This window comes from Dermacentor albipictus, chromosome 5 (assembly GCF_038994185.2).
Source record: "Dermacentor albipictus isolate Rhodes 1998 colony chromosome 5, USDA_Dalb.pri_finalv2, whole genome shotgun sequence".
NCBI classification, from domain to species: domain Eukaryota; kingdom Metazoa; phylum Arthropoda; class Arachnida; order Ixodida; family Ixodidae; genus Dermacentor; species Dermacentor albipictus.
In genome coordinates, this window is record NC_091825.1 from 121,103,939 (window position 1) to 121,126,133 (window position 22,195).

Genomic DNA, 22,195 nt, shown 5'->3' on the forward strand with positions numbered 1-22,195 from the left:
TGAACGTGTTGCTACGTAGAAATAAAAAGGCCGGTGTGTACGGCCGGATAAGAATGAGTTGTTTTATAGTAAACACGCAATGACCTTAAGAATTCCATACTGCTGTCAAGAGGAGCCAGAGGATTTCCTTTATGTGTAACAGCAGACGACGGTTCAAAAGTCGCGGATAAAATGAAATGCTCAACCTTAACAAAAAAAAAACAAGCGATTGAAGACAATAAATCTGCGTGACACGCTTAATTCCTTTAATTGAGGACGCTGAGATTGGTAATCGAACCTTCGGCCTTGTGTTCAGCAGCAGATGGCCGCAGATAACTAAAGAGGCGCATACTATTGATATGCGTTGATGAAGGTTGCGCGTTCGCCCAATAGACAGGCTCGTTAGGTCCGGCGTCAACTCGGACAGCATGGACCAGCGAAAAAAAAAATCAACAAATCTTTCACAGAACATTTTTTGTGAGTTTAATGTTCACATGGCAGCCTCGCCAAGGGTGCGAAAGAAGGCGTCGCTAGTGTGCTTTTGAGGAAAAAGAACGAGAAGGCTGAAGTTCAGTTTCACGAGTCGGAAGTCAAGAAACTTTACTTACCCGGGAAGCAAATACCGGATGGGTATCTTACTTTTCTTCATTTCGTTACTGCGACAGTGTAGACCGGGTACTCGAGTGATAGCGAAAGAGATCCATCTTCTTCAGGGGGAGCTCAACGAGGATAGCGAGATAAAACAAAAAAAAAAAAGAGTCGAGAGATATGAGCCCACGCTTCTTAGGCAAAAAAAAAAAAAAGACTTGCTCTTTACGCATCTCAAGAAGTTTCCCGCGCGAAGGCCTTGAAGCAAATCGCGAAGTGTTGTACAATTTGGTAGGCCGAGAACCACACCAGAGGGCCTCATTGATGCCCTCGTTGACACTGCAATATCCTGCTTCTGTCGTCTTTACGAATATGCTTTCCAGCAGATGGATGCCATCACGTTCTGGTGACACAGACGCGAATACGGCAGTAGGTTAGAATCCGAATTAGTTTGAAAGTGCGTGCACTGCCTGGCACATTAACGGAAATCTCCAGGCGTACATTTGTGAAGGCGCAGCGCCCACACACACTTCTGGTTTGCCGCTTATCGATTATTCCACAGTGCAGGCGCTTTTTTATTGTTTTTCGACGGTAAACCGACAATAATCGAAAGACCGTTCGGCGCGTTGACCTCAACGCAGAGTTTTGTGACCAATAAAAGAGCGCAACCCATACGAGCACGCTTATGGTTGCTCCATAAGCGCATGACCGATATTTCAACAAGGCAACGTCTTCAATTTTTCAACTACCTGTCGCTCGTTCTTCAGATGTACATTTACATTTTTATTACTTTATTAACAAGCCTTCCGAAGAAAGTGAGAGAGTACGACGCACTTTATGGTGACGATACGTACAAATGGAAAATGAAGAGATGAACTCTCGGGGCGATTGAGGGGGTTCCTCTGAATCTCAACGAGTCTGCCCACGAGGCTGCGCGTGGCTTTACCGACCACGCTGCCCTCGAATCGGGCGAGTTTCTCCCCGGACAAAGAGCCGCTCCTACCACGCGCAATGAAATTACTAAATTCTTGTGCTTAGAGAGAAGAATGTTCCCGCCGCCTCATTCCAAGACTCTTGCAAACTAACTCCTACCAAAATCCGGAGTCCCCCTTTAACAGCATACATCCTGAGATTTTACGAGATTTACCCGAATTGTTCTTGCGTGGCCTGTGGCGAGGCTGCTACTTGGTCTCACATGCTTTGGGAGTGCGGGTCGTTGGGCCCGAAGTTCACCAAGGAAGAGTGGGACGCGCTCCTGCGAAGTCCCGTCTTTGAAGACCAAATCCTGGCCGTCCAGCGCGCCCGCGATCGGGCAGGCAGGCTGAGCTTCACTTTTGCCGCTCGCTCTGGTTCAGTACGTGCAGATTCCGCTATAGACCTGTCGGTCCCGTCTTGGGATTGGCCGGGTACGCGTTTTGCTGGACCCAATATCACTCACTCACTCACTCACTCACTCACTCACTCACTCACTCACTCACTCACTCACTCACTCACTCACTCACTCACTCACTCACTCACTCACTCACTCACTCACTCACTCACTCACTCACTCACTCACTCACTCACTCACTCACTCACTCACTCACTCACTCACTCACTCACTCACTCACTCACTCACTCACTCACTCACTCACTCACTCACTCACTCACTCACTCACTCACTCACTCACTCACTCACTCACTCACTCACTCACTCACTCACTCACTCACTCACTCACTCACTCACTCACTCACTCACTCACTCACTCACTCACTCACTCACTCACTCACTCACTCACTCACTCACTCACTCACTCACTCACTCACTCACTCACTCACTCACTCGATGTCTTACATACTTCAAGCAAAACCTTCCAATTTAGATTTAAGTGCACATTAACGAACCCCAGGTGCACGGTCGAAATTTCCGGAGTCCTCCACTACGGCGTGTCTCATAATCAGAAAGTGGTTTTGGCACGTAAAACCGCATAATATTTTTGTAAGCCTTCCCATTTAAGCCTTCCAGCTGAATATTTGTTTCCTCTTGTTAACGCTCCTTCACTTGTGGGCCGACCAATTGAAACGGCGCTTGTATGTCTCGACAGCGACGACCCGTTATAGGACGTTTATGCGAAATAAATCCCCCACGGTCTATGTGTGCCGCTTTTCGTTAGCCTCAAGTAGGAGCGTCTTCAAGTACGAGTAACAATGAGAGGATGCAGTGCTGCGCTTCGCAGAGGACCCGGATGCTGAGAACGACAATATTGTGCGTGAAATGCCCGTACGGTACAGTATGCGCCCCCCTCCCCCCCTCCTTCCCGCCCCCAGCTTAGCGCGCACATCGGGGGAGTTTTCATTGTCGCTGCCGACGTAGTCAATGCAAGACACGAGGGAAGACGACGAATGTAGATTTTTGAAAAGCCATTGTTAGCAAAATATAAGCAATATGGGAAGGGCCGCAGAGGAATCATTGAATGCGCGAGGCCAGCTGGTTCTGATTCTGGCATCTGTGCAAGGCTATAAAACAAGTTGAAACGAAAGTTTATTTGTAGCTTAAAGATAAAGAAATTTACAATTTCTTGAACGCAATTAGTGAGCACAAGTAATTTCCCCTATATTGTCCTTGCTGTCGCTGTTTTTTGGCTTCTTATGATATGGTTAATAAAAATCGGGCCCCTCGGGTAACACTTCTCGTTCATTAAATACCGAGGGTCTCGAATCCGGCAACATTGATGCCTTCAAGGTAGTATGTGTGGGTGCATTGACCGGTTGCCTTCACTTAAAAACACCACGTGCTCGTGACGCCTGCGGCAGAAAGGATTTCCACATCCGCCGCCAACGTTTGTGAGCGGTGGCGCTGGCTAACACTCCCAGGGTTAGTTCCAGTAGTAAAACATAAATATCCAAGAAAGTGGATGGGAGAACGGCGCCGCGGTAGCTCAAATGGTAGAGCATCGCACACGTGATGCGAAGACGTGGGTTCATTCCCCACCTGTGGCATGTTGTTTTTTCATAGCTTTCATATCCATTAATTTATCATTTCTTTAATTCAATTAGTAATTACAGGTAATTTCTCCAATGTTGTCCCTGGTGTCATTGTTTGTTGGCTTCTCATGATATATATATATATATGTGCGGTAGGTTCAAGTAAAGCTGCAGTAGGAATGAATCATGTATAGCTGAACTGCGGACAATCTCGATCTGCCGAGTCAGTGAGTTAGTGATCCACGAAGATAATAAAAATAATGACCGCGTCGCGTTTCCATAACATAGTGGTAGAGTGCGTGCCATTCGAGCGCACGGTTAAATTCTCCGAATCTGTTAAATTTTTGTGTAGGTTTTAAAAAAATCCTAAAGCAGTTCCTCGACAAAGCGAATGCTGGAGAAATAAAATTTATTTGCTTTATAAGCTTTTGTATTCCGGCAGTCTAGCAGTGATAGTCGATACAGAGGTGTACAGGTTGTCAGCCCTATGATCCAAAACAACACATCAAACCTCGCGTTCTAACGAGTACTGACGAGTCTCGTTAAATGTTTGGAAAACTAATGCTTCTATTTTTTTTCCTTTCACAGAGTAACGCAGTGATATATACATAACTTTAGAGTCTGGTAAAAAAGTGCAGCTTACCGATGCTGCCAGACCGAATATATAATATCCTAGAATAAGTGAAACTCGAGAAGAGACGAGAAAACTTTCGACCTGTCTGCGCTATTGAGTTTCAGTTTCCAAGAATTCTCGAAGGCATTACGGTACCGCGTTCACAAACGACCGCTGGAAAGAAGGGATTGATTTCACGTCATAGCTTCAAAGGTCACGAAAGCTTTGAGCCGCGCAGAGAAGTGATGAGCGATACCAGCAACACAATGTTTGACTGCGCACTTATCTCGATGGTATCGAGAAACAAGCACGTTTTCTCGTTTAAAGGACCCATCACCAGGCCAGGTCATTTTAAACGGAAAAGAGCAGCGAGTACTTCACAGGCTAACGATCTGTTTGCAAAGCATCACAGCGCTGCACCCCCCCCCCCCCTCCTTTCATCCCATTCTTCATACTCGCTAAACATGATCCTTGAACGTACGAAACGCGTGTCGTATGGAGCTCCGAAACATCCAAAATATCTGTCAGTCCGATTTTTTTTTTTCAGGGGGTGTGCACATTAAACAAACAGCGCCGCTTGCGGTAGGTTGTAATTTAACTGGCGTTAAGCACATGCCGTGCGCAAGCGTTGTGGTGAGCGGCTTCCAGCGCATGAAGCACATTTCTTGTACAGCGGAGCTGTCTATGGCTACCCTCCGTAAAAATCTTGGCGTCGAAAAGAAAACGCCTTGCGGCAAAGCCAACTTTATCGCGAATGATCTGTAGCTCTCAATCTAATACAGGTATCTAGGAAAAAAGATCATGTTGAAATTGGCCGCTAAGACGACTCTGTCATTGCGCCCAGTTCCAATTACTTGTCATAATTAGCTAGTGCACAGTGAAGTTGCAAACCTTACGGAACTCCCGTTTGTGGTCAATACACGGGAATACATGGCGGGAATATGGGAACAGGAAACGGCTGTACCTCTTGTCGCGGAGAGTCACCACCTCCCGGTCCCGTCGTAGGCGGAGCTACATACTTGATTGGGGAGCCGAATAAGGTCCCTCGATCAGAACACTCCAATAAAGTTCTTGTCACTGTCACTGTCTTGTTTTATCGAAACTAGCCCGAAACAAATCACATGACAATTAGCCACTAAGACGACTCTAACATTACGCCGAGTTTGATTTACTTTTCATAATTACGTAGTTCACAGTGGAGTTGTAAATATTGTGGGATTACCGTCTGCTGTCAATACATGGGCTTCTACGGGGGGAAACGGGCAGCCTCATGTTTGTCCGCTAGAATAAAACTCGAGTCCTTCTAAGTTTCATTCAGCTAATTAACCAGGAAGTATGCTCAATCGAAAATTACAAACAAAACGTGTTCTGCTTCATGCAGTCCTTTAGACTGCGCCCAAGTCAACGCATATCGCCGCTCTGGTCGGAGCTCGGTTTAACGGCCACCTGCGTCTAAACAGCGCCCCGTCGCAGCTGCATCGACAACACCCTTCGGCGGTAGCTCTGTGTATGTACGACGTAGGAGTGACGTAGTGCGCGCCCGATATTTCTTTGTATTTCGCATAAATGGCATATACATGATTATATGTATAGTGACAAACCAAGAGAACTTTATACCAACATAATTTGTACCACCATAGCAGCTTCGCTGGGCAACCACCTTCACAGGGTGGAATGGCTGAATTTTTTTCTCTCGCGATTAATCACGGCCGAGAGGTTAATTATACACAATACAAAGCTCCTGCGAAAAGGTAGCTGCTTGCTCTTGGTGCGCAAGACAGTTGGTCGCGGACAGGAAGAAGATGTACGAGTTGTGCTGACGCACATCACAAAAACACGGGCCTATGACGGCGATAGGCTACCCTTTCTTTTAAGTAAGTCGGCGATGGTTAACATTTTGTCACTTCCTACACGCGTTCTCCGTTTCTTTGTGTGTGTTGGACTTTATGAGCTGTATGTTTGACACCTTGCTTTTATAATGTATATAATACGTTTTTGCCCCCACTTTTGCGTTCTCTTTCGCGCGTTTCAACTTTTTCTAGGTTTCTTATACGGCTGCAGTATGTCAAGTAAACACACCCTATACACACAAACACACACAATGTATATATATATATATATATATATATATATATATATATATATATATATATATATATATATATATATATATATATAAACCGAGTTAGAGAGGAGCGCGCAGGTCGTATTGGCGTGCCTAAATTAAAAGAAAATGAAACATCAAAACCGGGCATGTTTACAGTAAAGAGCAGCAACCGGACAACGCTTTCGTTTTTTGTTAGGCACAACTTTTTTAGCGTACACATTTAAGTTCGCGGAAACGCGATGGGGAACACGCCAAGAAAAACAACGCAGAACTTTCTTCGGAAACTCGCAAAACTTTCAGAGAAACGATAAACATCACGCAAGCTCTTCAAAGACACCCTAGGTCGAAACAAAAAGAGAGCGAAAGAGAGAAAAAAAAAAGAAGGAATGTGGGCCCACCGGATGCTTGTTTCGCAATCAGCTCATCCTAGCCGGAGAGGCTGAAGCAAGCGCAAGCTAATTTCTCGGGAAGCTTTCGCAGGAGCCACGCCACTATCATCCGAAAGCGGATGTTATACAAGAGAAAAAGAACGCCAGTCGGGAACGAGTAAAAAAAAACACAAATAACAAAAGTCGAAGTTTCGCCCGAAAGGCGAAGCACCGATTGCGCCAGCAAATTAGTGGATAGTTGTATGAAGTAAGGATAGCAGTTTAGTGACCGTATAAAATTCTAAACATTCGTTTCCTAACTATATCAATAATTATAGAATGTGTAAGTGTAACTGAACGAGGACGTAGGAAGAAACAGAGACACAGAGACAGCGCTATCTTTGTGTGTCTGCTTCTTACGTCCTTGTTCAGTCGCGCTTACACATTCTATCATGGATTCAAACCCAACTAGCCCACAGACGTGTTTCAACTAAATTAACCAGGCCGGTGTCATGCATGCACAGGTAAACATGAACACACCTCTCTCGATGTCAACTTAACTCGCTGTCACAATTCTGGAGGGAGGAATCGCGGCAGCAGCAAGCGTACTGAGCTTCATGCATATCTCGCTTCCGCGCGAACGAAACGTCGAAAGCACAGCGCACACGAAGGTACTGGCAGTACGCGCACTCTGCAAACATCGAAGTGCGCGGTCGCGCACTTTGGCCACGTTGCAGATCGCTTTCAAGACACAGGAGCGCCCTGCGGCGTCCGCTAGAGGTGTCTACTACTGCGTCCGTAATTCGCGCGGCCGACGCCGCAGTAGACGCCGCGGTTGTCTCCACTCTGTACGGAGCGGCGGGCGAGGAGGACATCGAGGCACCCTAGCAGGTGCCGGAGAAGAACGCCCCTCCTCCCTCACCTCACCCCTCTGCCTCGGGCGCCACAGGAGAGGGCACGCATCCGGGCCGCGTTCCTCGCTCGCGCATGCATGCGAGATTGAACCGCGTTCGCCGGCTCACCATCAGACGCTTTCGCTCGCACATGCACCATACGGCGCGTGGCGATGGTTTGATCGCCGTTGGACCTTATGCGGGACCTCACGGCTACGCCGACGGCATAAATGCGCCTGGAGTGTCCACACAGTTTCTACTGAAATAATAAAAACAAACATCGAAAATAACGGGATAGAGGCAAACCACAGCTTCCGACGCCCGCCCAGGACGCCAAGAAAGTAAAACACCGTGCAGGGTAAACAACAACAATAACAAAAAAAAATCGGAGGGAGAATTGGGAAACCGAGCAGCGGGGACGCCCAATCGCAACGAAGAAACCAAACGAAACAGGCAAGATATGTATTAAGGGCCAGACGCCTTCAGCAGCACTGCTCAACCTGAGCTTCGAAAACCTGCGAGCGAAGTTCTTAATTTATTATCTCTCCGCCTCACTAACTTTGTTGCACCTCCTCCAACTCGATCCTCCGTCTGGTTTCTCCGAAACGGTTCGCTCGAGGTAGCGCGATCGCTCGATTATTCCCAAGAAAGCCGCGGCGGTGTTCCACGCAGCGGTTCAAACCGCCGCATGCATCTTGAAGCGGTAAGCGGAAGCGCTCGTATCAGGTACCCTCAAGACTCAAGATAACAAGCAAACTGAAGAAAAAAAATTACGAATGGAGATTTGCAGTGCCAGCCGTATGCCGCTGTGAGTCAGCGCGCGTACGCTGTTCGAGAAGTTCAAGCAATCAAGTGTTGTTAAATATGCAGCGGAGGAAAAGAGAACAAAGAAGAAAAATACGAGAGTCAACAGCAACATAAGCATTTTGTTGAGGCAACAACAGCAGCAACAATAACAATAACAAAAACAAACAAGAAGAGGAACAACAAGAAGAAGAACAAGAAGAAGAAGAACAACAACAACAAGATTATGCGAACTTCGTCCTCAGAGAAGCAACTCGCTGATGAGCGCCACGCAGAGTCTTTAGCGGCGCGTTGATTATTCGGGCAGCGATGTACAACGTTTGACGCGATGAGGAGACAGCGATAAAATACACGATGCGCGTGTGTTTGCGTGTTGGTTCATTGTTTGATTCACGGAATTTAACGTCCGAAGGAAACACTGGGGCCCGATGCGGAACCCGTGCCTCCGTGCTCAGCAGCGCAGCAGCATGTAGCCATAGAGTTTTGCGAAGGAACGAACGAACGAATAAAAAGAGGAACGAATTCGCAACAGAGAAATAATAAATGAATGAAGTAAAGAGTAAATCATAGAAGGGAAGCATGAACGAATAAAATACAGACTAATCGAAAGAAGGACTCAAACGAAGGAACAACGCATAAAAGCAAGCAAGCAAGCATCCTCTTTTCTCTTGTCAAGTGAGAGCTATGCAGGGAAGGTGCGAAGGAATCCCGCGTGTATCTAAGGCGTCAGAGCCGCCACGCTGATTTCCGCCCTCCAATACACGCAAGGACCCGAGGGAAACACTAAAGGAAACAGGTACGAAAAAAAAAACAGAAAGCAATTAGGCGCCGACGTATGTCACAAGAGCAAAACCGATTGAAAGGCAGAGGCAGCAAAGAGAAACGGAGAGAGAGAGTACAGATTTGGAATCGCTCGGCGAAGTCGGAACAGGCGAGCACGGCTTTACGAGATTAGCCAGTTCCCCAGCGGGGACCCCCGGAGTGTCTGCCTACAGCAGGCGCCTAAGGAAACGTGTTGCGGTCACTGATGTTCCCGTTTCTTTCCGTGTTCCGCTTTCCTTCCGGCGCGGCTGTGCTTGGTTCTTCTAGAAGAAGTAAGTTCCACGCTGAGTGAATTTCTTCTCTTTTCCGCGGTATACAAGCCTCCGCTTCGATCACGTGGTGTCAGGATTGGGGGCTCAATCCCATCGTCCGTGGTCCTTTGCCAAGATTGGAGTACGGCATGAATTCGAAGGTAGCTGGCCCATGCCGTCGTCCAACTTATTTACGCTGAGATCGTTGATGAAGTGAAGAACTGTTTCTCATCGAGAACGAGGAAAAAGGGTTTATTTACAGAAATTAAATCAGTCTAACATGACTGCTTGAGAAAAAGAGTAACAGTCCAACATGACTGCATGAGAGAAGTGACTCAGTCTAACATGACTGCTCAAGAGAAGTTTCCTCAGCATTCGCACAACCACAGTTTTTATACACTCGATCCGCCGGTCCTACGACGCGGCGACTGTTCGTTTACTCATCACCAACTCGCAGCTGCTCTGCAGGTCAGTTTACAGACACAAAGGCAACCGCGCTCTGATGCCCGACGACGGCGTTGGCGGGGTGCCGAAGCGTGAGACGCACCAAAATACGTTGTCCCCACGGCAGCTTGTCCATGCGTATCAAATCAGCTCCGCGTTGGGGAACTCCGGAATCATTGTTCACACACGCCGAACTAGTTCCGTCACAATGTCGATGGGGCGGGTGGAAGGCGGTGGATTCCAGCGCAAAGGCCGCTTCTTTGAACGCCTCCCAGCTGCAGCGACGGAGAGGGAGAGGTGCGCGTCGTGTCGCCCTGTCGTAACTGTGTGGCAATCTTCTTTCGCAGCTCGCCATTCTTGACAGCGCCTCCATGGCCCGGAAAGTATCGACTGTCTAGCGCTGACAACCGCTAGGCAGGAAGAGAACGGCTGCTGGTCAGGGGGGGGGGGGGGATTGATGTCTTGGCTCGCAGCGACCACTTGTGCATTGATGTCACCGCCCCAAAACATCCAACAAGGACAGGCAACTGCAAAATGAACCCCACAACACGGCTCTGCGCCGAGATGACGTGCATTGGCTCTCACTTTAGACTCGCTAGGCTTCAAAAAAACAACAACAACATAAGTGCAGAAACAAAAAAAAAATGCTACATTTCACTATGCCAATTTCTGAAGCAAATTCCTGCTGACAAATTCAGCAATTAATGGAGGGCACTCTGCTGAATGAGAGGGGATTTTCTTCGCCTAAAGAAAAGCTAACACTAGTAACCCTAAAATTTAGGCGGGACCCTCAAACGCAGAATTCAAATTAGCCTGCTCAAACCATCCGCATTGCTATGCAACTTTCCCTTCTTATATCTAACGGAGAAGTTGTACTCTTGGAGAGTGAGGCTCCATCGGAGCAAGCGGCCGTTTTTGTGTGACATTTGATTGAGCCACGTCAGAGGACAGTGGTCGGTCTCGAAGATGAACTTCGCTCCGTACAAGTAACACGACAACTTCTGGGCGGCCCAAACCAAACAAGCGCATTCCTCCTCTGAAGCGCTGTAGGCTTCCTCTCTTACATTTAGTTTACGGCTGGCGTAGAGGATAGGATGCTCCTCGTTATCGTCGCCGACCTGACTAAGTACCACGCCCATACCTCTGTCGCTTGCGTCGCATTGAACTATGAATTCCTTTGTGTAGTCTGGCGCGCGAAGCACAGGGCGAGAAACCAATAGCGTTTTCAAACTTTGGAAAGCGTTCTCTTTGTCCTTATCCCAGTGTACGTTACTCGGTGCTCCCTTTCGGAGGGCGTCTGTTAATGGACTTGCCAATTGCGAGTAATTCGGAATGTACCGTTGATAGTACCCCACAAGTCCCAAAAATGAACGAAGGTCCGTTTTCGTGCGCGGCTGAGAAAATTCTCCAATCGTAGCTATTTTCAGCTCAGCCGGCCGTCTCATGCCCTGACCGACAACATGGCCCAGATAAGTAACCTGCGAACAACCAAACCTACACTTTTCCGCTTTCATCGTTAAGCCGGCTTCCCTCAACCGTGAGAACACCTGTTTGAGGTGCGATACGTGTTGTTCCCAGCTGTCCGAAAAAATGGCCACATCATCTAGATAAGGTAAGGCGAACTCCTGCAAGTCTTTTAGGACAATATCCATTAACTTAGAGAAGCTAAACGGCGCGTTCTTCAGCCCGAAGCTGAGTGCGAGAGGGCGAAAAGTGCCTACAGGCGAGATGAATGCGGCATAGCGGCTGGCACTTTCTGAAAGGGGAACTTGCCAGTACCCCCGCACGAGATCTATAGTTGAAATGTATTTAGCAGCGCTAACTCTTTCAATTCGTTCCTCAATGTTGGGTATCGGGTACAGCTGATCCCTAGTGATGGCATTTAACTTCCTGTAGTCAACACACGGACGAGGGTCCTTGTTAGGGGTTTCTACGAGTATTAGCGGTGACGTGTAGTCACTCTCAGCGGGCTCAATAACTCCCAACTCTAGCATGCGCTGTATCTCTGCCTCCATAATCTCTCTCTGTCTTGGAGACACCCTGTAAGGTTTTGATCTTACTGGTTCGGTAGAGGTCAGCTCAATTTCATGCGTTATCAGTTCGGTTCTACCCGGCCGATCGCTGAATCTGTCGAGATATTCCCCTAACACCCCTTTTAGCTCATCTAGCTGCTCGGGTCTTAGAGCATGCGAGCTTACCGAGTGTTCTACTACTTCTTCTAGGCCGATTTCAGAGTTGGAGGTTGCCCTATACTCCTTAAGCTTGGTACCAATGCCATCCGGCTCTTTGACAGTATAGTTAACGACTCCGCTCCGCTCTACATACGGCTTCATCAAATTACAGTGATATATCCTCACTTCCTTCCTGCGACCGGGCATTCTCAAAGCATAGTTAGTTTGTGAAAGTTTGTGCAACACTTTAACGGGCCCGTCCCAGTGAACTTCAAGCTTGTTCTTTCTTGAAGGTTTGAGGATCATTACCTGGTCTCCGGCGTTAAACGTACGAAGCCTCGCATTCCTGTCGTAATAGAATTTGGCGTTCTTTTGAGCTAGTGCCATGTTCTTTCCGACTAGTTCTTGGGTTGCGCTTAGCCGTTCCAGTAAATTTAGCACGTATTCAACCACGGTTGGACTCTCCCCTCTTTCCTCCCACATCTCTCTTAACATTCTCAGTGGAGACCGGAGTGTCCTCCCATACACTAGTTCTGCTGGTGAGAACCCTGTCGCCTCCTGTGGAACTGTTCGCAAAGCAAACAAAGTTGCCGGCAGACAGTTCTCCCAGTCCTCCTTGTGCTCGTAACATAGCGCACGCAAAACTCGCTTAAACACCGAATGCCACCTCTCTACACTGTTTGACTGAGGGTGATAGACAGAACTGTGTATTAACTTTACCCCGCACTTTTGCAAGAATGTGGAAGTCAGTGCGCTCGTGAATACTGACCCTTGGTCTGCCTGAATTTCGGCTGGAAACCGAACTCGTGCAAACACTCTCAAAAGCGCGTCTACTACTTCGGTGGAGCTGAGCTCTTTCAAAGGGATTGCTTCTGGAAACTTCGTAGCCGGACACAGCAGGGTAAACAAGTACCTGTAGCCTGATTTTGGTTTTGGAAGAGGCCCTACCGTGTCTATTACAAGCCGTCTGAAAGGCTCTGTTATTAAGGGGACTACCTTCAGTGGAGCTTTCCATGTCTCTCCTGGTTTACCAGAACGCTGGCAGGCGTCGCATGATCTTACAAAGTTTTCTACATCTTTGAAACAGCCAGGCCAGTAGTATTCCATAAGCAATCTTTCCTTTGATTTGTTTATGCCTAGGTGGCCGGACCACCCATTTCCATGACAAAGACTCAAAAGGTCCTCCCTATACTTAGTAGGTATGACTAACTGATCTAAAATCCTACCCTTTCGATCTCTGTAATGCCGATACAACAATCCTCCTCTCTCATGTATCGTTACGTTGCGCCTAGCAATGCCTTCTTTAGCTGTGTCACGTAATTTAGGTAGGCTCTCATCATTCTTTTGCTCAGCTGCCAGTGACTCTCTATCCACGCGTAAGAGTTGATCAAAGTTCTTTGAGGCCGGTGATAATAACGACCCTGTCTCGCTTGTGAGCGCGTCTGCTTGCTCTTCCTTCAGGCTAGAACTCTGACACTCTAGTGCTACGCTCTCATTGAGCTGGTCAGCTGGCAGGCTCTCCTCAACTGTTCTTTTGTCCCTCGGGCCTAGCTCGGATTCGGGTATTGAAGTTATCCCCTTTTCTGCTTCCGCTGGAGGAGCTTGAGCATTTTCAGCCGAAAGCGCCGCGATCTTACGAGCTTGGCCTCTGGTCAATGCCTGTACTATGCCCTCTGTCACGCAGTAACTGATTCGAACGATTCGAAAAGATGTAGGGATACTGCAGTGACAAAAATTTGGAAACTGCAGCCTCAGTCTCTAGCTCCCCGAATGGTCCACTGATTTTGACTTTGGCCATGGGCAGACACACGCTGTGTTCTTCTACAACCTGTTTTATCCATGCTACTTCTCCGGTGAAGTCATCTACCATCACGTAAGACGGATGGACAATGTCCAGCGTGGCGGCACTGTCTCTTAGCACTCGGCATGGTTTTCCATTAACTTGCAGGTCGTGGAGATATGGACTTAAAAGTTCCATATTCTCATCTTTTTCCTCCACGTAGGAAAAAACTACGCTAGACTTCTCGCAGTTTACAGCTATATGTCCCAGTTTGTGGCATTTGTAACAGCGAATTGGTCTAACAGATTCGAATTTTCTTTTCTGTTCTTTTTGTGCGGTTTCTCCGTTAAGTTTCTCCTCGCTCTTTTCTGCGGGCTTTTCCGCCATGTCTACAGGCTCTGATCGTCTAGTTTGCGCACCCTTTTTGAACGGAAATGGTTTCCGCGGTTCATTTCGACCGTCCCAGTTTCTCTCCTCGGCGTTCAACTTTCTACGGGTTGCGTACTCTTCGGCTAATTCAGCCGCCCTTTCCACAGTGTTTACATTACCTCTGTCTTGTACTGACCAACACCTGCAAGACAAATATTCGTGTTCTGCAGGCAGCACAAGCTCAAGCACTCAGAGTTTGTCTTGGTTTGCCCAGATGCACGTCAACTGAGGCAACTATTGCGATTGCTCGGGACCATCCAATGCAAACTCACATCACGGTGGAAGCCCTGAGAACGCATATAAGACATTTTGCACGTGCCCCCTATCACCACCTTGCAACACTACCTTCAGACAGGCACCAAGCATCATTCTCGAAAACTATCACCAAGTACAACGACAAACTTCCCTCGGCTTCACCGCTCCATCTAAGCCACCGATACCCCCTTGGTGCCTTGTCAGCCCCACAGTCCATCTCAGCGTACCAGGAATTGGGAAAAAGTCTGAGCTGTCGTCGCCTGTGCTCAAACAACTGTCTCTGCTTCTACTGCACGAGAGGTACGCGGAGAGTGCACATATTTATACAGATGGTTCCACAAACATCCAGTGTTCGTCCGGTGCTGTGGTCGTCCCAGCAAGAGGTATTACCATCAGCTTTAGGACTGACCACCCAACGACATCTACATCTGCGGAACTAGCTGCTCTTCGCGCTGCTCTTAGTTTCGTCAATCGCGAACCACCTCGACAATGGTCAATTTTCAGTGACTCAAAGGCAGCCCTCCAATCTGTGCTATCAGCTCTGCGTCGCGGGCCATTCGAACAGCTCGTGCTCGATATTAGATGCCTGCTTCATACATCACATGAGAAAGGACATCACGTGACGTTTCAGTGGCTGCCAAGTCACTGCGGCGTCATAGGAAATGAAGACGCTGATAAAGCCGCTCGGACAGCTCTTGAAGACACACAGGAAGAGGCCATACCACATTCGCGGTCCGACGCAGCCAGCAGACTTCAAGTGCTTGCACGGGAGATCACGCTCTCTCTATGGTGCACACCAAGCAGCCAGACCAACCGCAGCAATCATCAACACGACCTGCCCTCATTGATGCGTCTCTGTATGCCAACTGGACTCCGCCGAAGTGAGGCCACCCTGCTTTATCGCTTATGGCTAGGGGTGGCCTTCACGAAATCCTACTCGTTTCGCATTGGAATGGCCGATAACGCTCTCTGCAATGCCTGTCTTTGCGAGGAGACGCTGGAACACATTCTGTGCGACTGTCCTGAATATAATGTTCAGAGACAGTCCATGGCATCTGTTCTAGCGCACCTGGACAATAGACCATTGTCAGTTACAACCATTCTCACACATCGCCGACAGAAGACATCGCAGCTGAAGGCGACGAAGGGACTACTTCGGTTTTTGAAGGATACGGGCTTGGACAAGCGGCTGTGACAGTGATATCGCGTACTGCGCAAGAGTGACGGACTGTAACTGACGATGTGTTCGCTGTGTTATGTGCTCTCTCTCTCTCTCTCCTCCCATCTTTCATCTCCCCCATCCCGCTCCCATGTGTAGGGTAGCCAACCGGTTAAGCGAAACTGGTTAACCTCCCTGCCTTCCTTCTCCACTTTTTCCTTCCTTCCTTCCTTACCTCTGCCTTGCACCCACAGTTTCACAGCTTGGGGGATGGTTTTGTAAAACTGCTCTAGACACATGCATTCAATGATCATGTCTCTGCTGTCGTACGCTTCCGCGCTTTTAAGCCACTCGATTAGGTTGGCCTTTAAGCTATATGCAAACTCCGGATAGCCCTCGCTATCTTTCTTGCCTGTGCTCCTAAACCTTTGCCGAAAAGCATCGGCTGAAAGGCGGTATTTCTTCAGGAAACTAGCCTTAACTTTTGCATAATCGTATGCATCCTGCGCACTCAATCTGGCGATTACTTCTGCCGCCTCACACGGCAACATAGACAGCAACCGCTGTGGCCATGTACTCGGACCGAAGTTCATCTTCTCGCAAGTCCTTTCAAAATTGCTTAGGAACAAGCCTATGTCGGTCCCGACCTCAAATGGCTTTAATAGCCTGTCCATGCGGTACGATTCTGCCTCACTTGATCGTCCCAGAGCGCCTTCACTTCCTTGAGGCAACTCCAAACGTTTGCTTTCAAGTTGAAGTTGCATTTTCCTTAACTGAAACTCGCGATCTTTATCGCGTTCCTCTCTCTCTCGCTTTTCTCTTTCTCTTTCCCGTTCTTCTCTTTCTCTTTCCCGTTTCTCTCTCTTTTTGAGAAGTTCCATTCCCATTTCAATATCTTCCTCACTGGCCTGATTGGAAATTAGCTCCAATAATTCCGATTTGAGCATTTCCTTGCGTACATCTAGGCCCAGTTCCTCACCAACAATCAACAACTCGTCTCTCAGCAGTGTCCTTAACTCCATGACTGCTGCTTTACTGCCTTGATTCTGCTCTCTAAATCTAGCTAGGAAAACACAACCTAGCTAACACACAACAATCTAGCTTCCCTACTGTTCTAAACAGAACAACCACAAAATGAAGCCTAGAGAGTCAAAGCAAAAACCAAGCACTCACCGCAGATACAGCACCATGTCGCAAAGTCCATCTCACCGCTGTCAGCCAGTTGTCAGGATTGGGGGCTCAATCCCATCGTCCGTGGTCCTTTGCCAAGATTGGAGTACGGCATGAATTCGAAGGTAGCTGGCCCATGCCGTCGTCCAACTTATTTACGCTGAGATCGTTGATGAAGTGAAGAACTGTTTCTCATCGAGAACGAGGAAAAAGGGTTTATTTACAGAAATTAAATCAGTCTAACATGACTGCTTGAGAAAAAGAGTAACAGTCCAACATGACTGCATGAGAGAAGTGACTCAGTCTAACATGACTGCTCAAGAGAAGTTTCCTCAGCATTCGCACAACCACAGTTTTTATACACTCGATCCGCCGGTCCTACGACGCGGCGACTGTTCGTTTACTCATCACCAACTCGCCGCTGCTCTGCAGGTCAGTTTACAGACACAAAGGCAACCGCGCTCTGATGCCCGACGACGGCGTTGGCGGGGTGCCGAAGCGTGAGACGCACCAAAATACGTTGTCCCCACGGCAGCTTGTCCATGCGTGTCAAATCAGCTCCGCGTTGGGGAACTCCGGAATCATTGTTCACACACGGCGAACTAGTTCCGTCACAATGTCGATGGGGCGGGTGGAAGGCGGCGGATTCCAGCGCAAAGGCCGCTTCTTTGAACGCCTCCCAGCTGCAGCGACGGAGAGGGAGAGGTGCGCGTCGTGTCGCCCTGTCGTAACTGTGTGGCAATCTTCTTTCGCAGCTCGCCATTCTTGACAGTGGCCGCCTGCAGGCCACTTTGAAAGGGCAGTAACGTAGGGTACGTTTATTTACACGAAGAAGGCGCAGTCGTCGGCCCCACGATGATAACTCTCGAAGGCCAGAGGTTTGTGTTGTCGTTGGCTGCGGGCGGTCTTATCCTACTGTGGTGGGGGCTGCCTCTTGTTTCGGCGGGCATGGCCTGTGGAACAAAATTGCTAGATCTGCCTCATTCTGCTATAAAGGGGACCGTGGAAAGATTGTGGATGCAAAGAAGCGTCTCAGGCTTCAAGGAATAGTGACACGTAATTTCACATTTGCAGAAGCCCTGCCCGACGTTTGTCCTCCGGAAAAGGATTACAACTACGCATTGTATTAGGGTTGCTAAGCACTTATAAACCATTTCTAAAGCGGAGCCTCGTTTGATTCGTTTCCCCCACTTTGCTTCTGTCGGCTGTTGGCTGCTGCCATTTTGCCAATTAGATAACAACTTGGGTCACTGGGTATGGTGCCACTGGGTATGTAGTCACTGGGTATGCTGCCACTGGGTATGTTGCCACTGGGTATGTTGCCACTGAGTATCTTCCCACTAGGTATCTTGATACTGGGTATGTTGCCACTGGGTATCTTGCCACTGAGTATGTTGCCACTGGGTATGTTGCCACTGGGTATGTTGCCACTGGCTATGTTGCCACTGGTTATGTTGCCACTGGGTACCTTGCCACTGGGTATGTTGAAAACTGGGTGTGTTGCCACTGGGTATGTAGTCACTCGGCACGTGAACATCCTCGGTCAATCGCACAGAATGGCTACGCGCCACTGGGCAGGCGCCCGAACAGATCAAGCAGAACAAGAGCCCAGAATCGAAGAAATCGGCCAACGAAAATTGAATGCCAGATATACAGGTTAGGCGCAAAAGTTGGCATCAAATGCAGCCCTGCGCGCAGAGACAGAGAGAAGTTAAGCGAACAAAACTGAATCAGAGCGTGCAATGATCGAGAGAGAGAGAGATAAAACTTTGTTATGTCCTTGATGGGGTTCAGGGGTGGCGGGGGTCGGGAGACTAACCCCCAATCGAGGAGCGTTGAGGTTCGGAGAAATTAAAAAAGAAAGGTCGGCAACAGAAAACTTAAAAATTAGGTCGACTACAGAAGCAGGATATAGAATCCGTCAAGTGCGGTGAAAGAATTAAGTCAGTAGAATGGCACCAGAGTGGACAGCACGTACGTGAGCGACGAGAGTTTAGCTGCAGCGGAAGTGAAGCAAAACTGAAGTGAATACATTTCAGAGAACATCAAAAGGAGCTTTGCTCACTTCACATCTGCGTGGGATACGACGTCTTTCTTTTTTTTTCTTCTTTTTTTTCGGTCACGAAGCGCCCGACCTGGCGTCATCGACATTATGGTCACGCCAGAGACTCTCGAGAGCAAGATTTGCCGACGGCCCGTAGCAATAAGGCTACAGATGTGATGACGGATGGCTATTAAAAAAAAAAAAGTAATGACGCGGCGCTGTGCGTTTTTCTTAATGGCTGCGTCCGCACGAGGCAGCGGTAGCAATCGCAAGAACGGAGCGAGCCACTGTATCATAATGTCACGACGCATCTATCTCACGCGAACCGAAACCGCAACTACCCACGGAAACAAAAGTGATAAACATGGTAAATTATTTAGGGCACTCTGACCCTTGCCAGTATTTCACCTAGAGTTTAGAGTTACCGGACCGTCATTTAACGCAAAAATTGTGACAAGTGGAAAAACGTCTAGTCATAATGTATATATATGAGAGAGAGAGAAAGAAAAGAAAGAAAACAGATCTCGAAAGCAATGGCTTCTATACTCTCTCTATGCGCCAGATTGTAGAGCCGCAAACATGTCATAGCCGCCATGTTTTGGACATCACCTACAAAAACGTGCACACTTCAGCGGCAACCGGCACGATTTCACTATAGAACGACGAAAGTAACGCAGCTGAAAAGAACGCATCGACTGGCGGTTCATGCCACGTCCGGGAAGGGGGGCAGACGCGCATGGAGCATACATTGTAATACAGCTCAGCCTGTAACACGCCCGCGCACAGCTCTTACGAGAGCCAGCCCCCCCCTCCCCCCCCTCCCCCTCATCCCCACCCCCGAAACTGAAGCGCGCCAGCAAACGTTACGACCGGCGTGGACACCTACGACTTCTTCCGCCGTTGGATCTGTCCCCGCAGCGTCATTGAGGAAGGCGCGCGGATCAATAAGATGTCGTTCTGCCGCAGCAAGATAAGCGAACGACAGGTGCCTGTCGCGACATTGGTGCCAGAATGCCGATGCGGCGCGCGGCCCTGTGTGTGTGCGCGCGCGCGTGTGTGTACGCACGCCGTGAAAGACAGCTGTCACTAAGTTTCAAGTTAAGGAATGTCGACAGACGCTGTGGCCCAACAGATCCGGCATGACCGTATACAGGAAGCCTTCGGATCGGCATCCGTCCGCGTCAGGCACGCACGGCTGTTGCTGTTGCAGTAAACAGCAAACATGTAAACATGCCAGCGCAAATCATACAGCGTTCTCGGGATGCCACTCGCCCTTTATATAGAGGGCAAGTGCTTCGGGGCCTACTGGAGATTCCGAATGACACTGAGTTTTTAGATAAACGCGTTGATACTTACGATCCCCTGAGTGCGTTCTGTGAAACCATGTAGTAAAGAAGCGGAAGAAGAAAACAAAAAAAACATTCCGGAGGAAGCATCATTTGGCATACATTGGAGGCAACAAAAACAGCAACAGTGTGACACTCCGTCACGCTCGCAAAAGAAAAAGAAAAAGAAAGAAAGAAAGAAAGAAAGTTAAAACGAGGAATAGTGGGGAAAATGCTGAATCACTTGATGGCAAGCGGTGTTTGTTCTGGTCACCGCCGTGCGCGGCTACGCTCCATGGGTTCATCGTTCGCTTCTCTGCTGCGCCACTCGAAAGTACTGACAGGTCTATCTGGACCAGCGCGATCTATATACACTTACGGGAAGGGGTTCGCGGCGAGTCCGCAGAGACAGTAATGTAGAAAAAGCGCGAGACCTAAGTCCACAGGCGGCTGCCTAAGGGTTACGTACACAGACTTCCCTGCGAAACTTTTATACGTACACTTTGCGCAGATCATCTGAATATAAGTTCTAGCGTCGGTTACTCTTTCCCGGACTTCCGGTAACGCACCGGTTGCCGGTGGCACGAACTTGTGTAGAGCATCGGGTTGGGCACCTGACTCTCTACTGCATAGTAAAAAAAAAAAAAAAGCAGAGAGAGAGAGAGAGAGAGAGAGAGAGAGAGAGAGTAAGCGCATAGGAAGCTGCATTTGTATACGGGTCACACGCCCAGACCCGCACAGCGTGGTTTCCAAAGCAAATTCGCGGAAAAACAGGAAAAAAGAACGAATAAAACAAGAAAAGAAGAAAGAAGAAGAATAAGAACGAGAATGAGACAATAAAGGCCGAGAAGAAGATACAATCAAGAACTACAAGATCAAGCAGATGATAAAAAGGAGAAGAAGTAAAAAAAAATCAGACGAAGGAGAAGTAGGAAAGGGGAGAAAAAGAGCGACGGACATTAATCATGCATGCGGGGGAGGGAAAGTTCCGGCGACGGAGTGCACCGAGCATCGCGCCCGCACTCGTGACAGCAAGCAGGCCCGCGCTCGCGCGCGCCCCCGCGGGAGGAGTAGTGACTCTCGGATAGGTCCCGCTGACATTGCGAGTGCAGACTGGAGGCAGGCCGCCGGTGGGGGTGGAATAAGGAAAAAACGCCGATCGAGCGCCGCGAAAGGAGTTGGAAGCGCCGCTTTTCTACGCGACGCGCCCAGGGTACGCAAACAGACTCGCCAAAAAGGGGCGACGCGAAAGGGCCCTGATCGTGCAGGGCTCGCGGTCGGGTACGCGGCGGATGTAAATAATGCAGTCGCGGGTCGACGGCACGGTCGTCCCCGTCTGTCCGACCTCTCGCTGAGATCGGTCTCGCGACGAAACGAGACGACAGAGACTGCGGCTGAGAGAGAGAGAGAGAGAGAGGACTGGATCTCGCAGTTGTGTACTATATCAAGTGCCTCGCGTGCGCTTACACGAGGTGCCTCGAAGGTGACCCTGCGATTTGTTGTTCCTCGTGCGGCAACGTCGCGACAGCTCTCAGTATGCGTTGCGTATCCACACCGTTTTGGTTTACTGTTGGGCGTGCCTCCGTGTAGCAACGATCAGAAGCGTATGCAGTGGCGACATCTATATCCAGCACAGAGAGAAAGAGAGAAAGGGCGTATGGAAAGGCACATTGTTTAACCGGGGCGATAGTTCTAGCTGGCTACCCTGCACGAGGGAAAGGGGATATAAAGAGACAGAGAGAGAGAGTCACAGACGGCGTGTGCTCGATTCTGCGATAGCAACGATATATATAGCAGGTCGCGTCCCAAAGGTTAAATTAAATTAATCAAATTATCGGGTTTTACGTGCCAGAACCGCGATCTGAATACGAGGCACGAAGTAGTGGGGGCACTCCGGAAGTTTGGACCACGTGGGGTTCTTTAACGTGCACCTAAACAGCGTTATAAAAGTGTATCACGTAAGCGAGCGTGGACCTCAGAAACTTCAGCGACGCGCATACCAGCAGAAATGAGGCGGCGCTTACACGTT

At 48.8% G+C, this 22,195-nt stretch overlaps 1 protein-coding gene and 1 non-coding gene across 6 annotated transcripts in view; one reads left to right on the top strand and one right to left on the bottom strand.

Moving 5' to 3' along the window:
* Positions 1 to 22,195, bottom strand: part of LOC135911612 (uncharacterized) — a 567,380-nt gene that overhangs the window by 278,617 nt on the left and 266,568 nt on the right. The gene's annotated exons all lie outside the window — the stretch shown is intronic.
* Positions 3,475 to 3,546, top strand: TRNAT-CGU (transfer RNA threonine (anticodon CGU)). The gene has a single exon. It is a non-coding gene; the product is annotated as a tRNA-Thr (tRNA).